A 3317-nucleotide genomic window follows, 5' to 3' on the forward strand; every position below is an offset into this window, starting at 1 on the left:
ACAGTCTCTTGCAAGGACTGACAAGTTTATTTCTGCAGTCAAGCTTTTTTATAGAAGCAGGAACAAAGAGCTTAAAGTATACGGTCAGCAGAGTGCATACGGAGTTAACACATAATCAGTAAAAACATTTCAAGGACAGCACGCTCTAAATGACTCATGGGCTTATCCCACAACCCGCTTTCACAAGTAACATCCCTATTAACTCTTGGCGCCAAGCATAACCAAAGGCAGGAGATGTTTTTCTGTCTGCAGTGCAAAGCCGGGTATTTCTGGCCCTTCACCATTTTCCCAAGGACTTTCTCCTTTTACGGCTATTTTGCACTACGCTTCCCAACAACCTGCCTCTTGAGAAACCGGCTACAGCTGGGACCAGACACAGAACAACAGACTGGTTCAAAATTGGGAAAGGAGTACGTCAAGGTTATATACTGTCACCCAGCTTATTTAAACTCCATGCAGAGTACATTATGCAAAATGCTGGGTTGGATGAAACTCAAGCCGGAATCAAGATTTCCGGGAGAAATAGCAATAACCTCAGATATGCAGATGACACCACCCTAATGGCAGTTTATTTTATGCAGGTCTTTTCCTTCTCGTGTTGCTCTTGCATAGAGAAAGAAGTTCCTTTAGCATTTGTTGTAAATCTAGTTTGGTGGTGGTGAGTTCTCCTAACTTTTGCTTGTCTGTAAAGCTTTAGATTTCTCCATCAAATCTGAAGGAGAGTCTTGCTGGGTAGAGTATTCTTGGTTGTAGGTTCTTCCCTTTCATCACTTTAAATATATCATGCCAATCCCTTCTGGCTTGTACAATTTCTGTTGAGACATCAGCTGATAGCCTGATGGGAGTTTGCTTGTATGTTGTTTGTCATTTTTCCCTTGTTGCTTTTAATATTTTATCTTTGTCTTTAAATTCTGTCAGTTTGATTACTATGTGTCTTGTTGTGTTTCTCCTTGGGTTTATCCTGCCTGGAACTCTCTGTGCTTCATGGACTTGGTTGACTATTTCCTTTCCCATGCTAGGAAAGTTTTCAACTATTATCTCTTCAAATATTTTCTCAGGTCCTTTCTGTCTCTTCTCCATCTGAAACCCCTATATTATGAATATTGGTGCATTTAATGTTTTCCCAGAGGTCTCTTAGGCTGTCTTCATTTCTTCTCATTCGGTTTTCTTTACTCGGTTTTGCAGCAGTCATTTCCACCATTTTGTCTTCCAGGTCACTTCTCCGTTCTGCCTCAGCTATTCTGCTGTTGATTCCTTCCAGTGTATGGTTCTTCTGCTATTTTGTTCTTTAGTTCTTTTAGGTCTTTGGTAAACATTTCTTGAAAGTGAAAAGTGAAAGTGAAGTTGCTCAGTCGTGCCCGACTCTTTGCAACCCCATGGACTATAGCCTACCAGGCTCCTCTGTCCATGGGATTCTCCAGGCAAGAGTACTGGCGTGGGTTGCCATTTCCTTCTCCAGGAGATCTTCCCCACCCAGGGATCGAACCTGGGTCTCCCGCATTGCAGGCAGACGCTTTACCATCTGAGCCACCAGGGAAGCTCAGAGTGAAGTCGCTCAGTCGTGTCTGACTCTTTGTGACCCCATGGACTGTAGCCTATCAGGCCCCTCCGTCTATGGGATTTTCCAGGCAAGAGTGCTGAAGTGGATTGCCAGTTCCTTCTCCAGGGGATCTTCCCAACCCAGGAATCAAACCCGGGTCTCTCGCACTGCAGGCAGACGCTTTACTGTCTGAGCCACCAGGGGAGCCCACAAACACTTCTTGCATCTTCTCAATTCTTTTTCTGAGATCCTGGGTCATCCTCGCTAACATTATCCTGAATTCTTTTTCTGGAAGGTTGGCTATCTCCACTCCAGTTAGTTGTTTTTCTTGCAGTTTTGTCTTGTACCTTCACCTGGGATATAATTCTTTGCCTTTTCATTTTGATTAGCTTTCTGTGATTGCGGTTTTCCTTCATGAGCCTGTGGGACTGTAGTTCTTCTTGTTTCCTCTGTCTTCCCTCTGGTGCATGAGGCTAAATTGCTGTTGTGCAGTCCCTCAGTCATGTCCAACTCTTTGTGACCCCATGGACTGCAGCATGCCAGGCTTCTGTCTTTCACTGTCTCCTGCAGTTTGCTCAAACTCATGTCCATTGAGTCGGTGATACCATCCAATCATCTCATCCTCTGTCGTCCCCTTCTCCTCCTGCCCTCAATCTCTCCCAGCATCAGGGTCTTTTCCAATGAGTTGGCTCTTCAGATCAGGTGGCCAAAGTATTGAACTTCAGCTTCAGCATCAGTCCTTCCAATGAATACTCAGGGTTCATTTCCTTTAGGATTGACTGGTTTGATCTCCTTGCTCTCCAAAGTACTCTCAACTTCCTGATGGGAGCGACTTGCAATGGGAAAAAACAGGATGCTGCTCTAGTGGACAGGGCTGTACTCAGTAAAACTTTAATTCAGTTCTCTGTTGTGCTGATGGGTGGAGCTGTGCTCCCTCCCTTTGGTTGTTTGTCCTGAGGTGACCCAGCCCTGGAGTCTACAGGCTCTATGGTAGGGCTGATGGTGACCTCCAAGGGGGCTTCTGTCAAGGGGCACTGCCAGGACTGCTGCTGCCAGGGCTTCAGTCCTGGTGGTGAGCCAATGCTGACCCATACCTCTGCAGGAGACCCTCCAACATTAGCAGGTAAGTCTGGTTCAGTCTCCTCTGGGGTCACTGCTCTTTTCCTGGTCCTAGTGCACACAGAATTTTGTATGTGTGCTCCAAGAGTAGAGTCTGTTTTCCCCAGTCCTGTTGAAGTACAGCAATCAAATCCTGCTGGCCTTCAGACTCAGATTCCCTGGGGATTCCTAGGCCCTTTGCAGGACCCCCAGGCTGGGAAGCTGGATGTGGGGCTCACAACTTTGACAACACTGTGAGAATTTCTTTGGTATTACTGTTTTCCAGTTTGTGAGTCACCGACCGGGTGGGTATCAGATTTGCTTTTACTCAAGGTTGCACCCCTCCACCATCTTGGTGTGGCTTCTTCTTTGTCTTTGGATGTGGAGTATCTCTTCTGGTGGGTTCAGCATCCTCCTGTTGATGGTTGTTCTACAGCTAGTTGCAGTTGTGAGGTGCTCTCACAAGAAGAGATGTGTGTATGTCCATGTGTGCATGCATGGGTGCATATGTGTGATAGATTCAAGGGATTGGGTCTGGTAGGTAGAGTGCCTGAAGAACTAGGGACAGAAGTTTGTAACATTCATTGTATAGGAGGCAGTGACCAAAACCATCCCAAAGAAAAAGAAAAATGGCAAGGTGGTTGTCTGAGGAGGCTTTACAAATAGCTGAGGAATGAAG

At 46.0% G+C, this 3317-nt stretch overlaps 1 non-coding gene across 1 annotated transcript; it reads right to left on the reverse strand.

Annotated features, from left to right (window-relative positions):
* Positions 1–1465: 1465 nt before the first annotated feature.
* TRNAC-GCA (transfer RNA cysteine (anticodon GCA)) lies at positions 1466–1537 on the reverse strand. Its single transcript has one exon. It is a non-coding gene; the product is annotated as a tRNA-Cys (tRNA).
* Positions 1538–3317: the final 1780 nt, after the last annotated feature.

The sequence above is a fragment of the Bos mutus genome, unplaced genomic scaffold, assembly GCF_027580195.1.
Source record: "Bos mutus isolate GX-2022 unplaced genomic scaffold, NWIPB_WYAK_1.1 CTG205, whole genome shotgun sequence".
NCBI lineage: Eukaryota > Metazoa > Chordata > Mammalia > Artiodactyla > Bovidae > Bos > Bos mutus.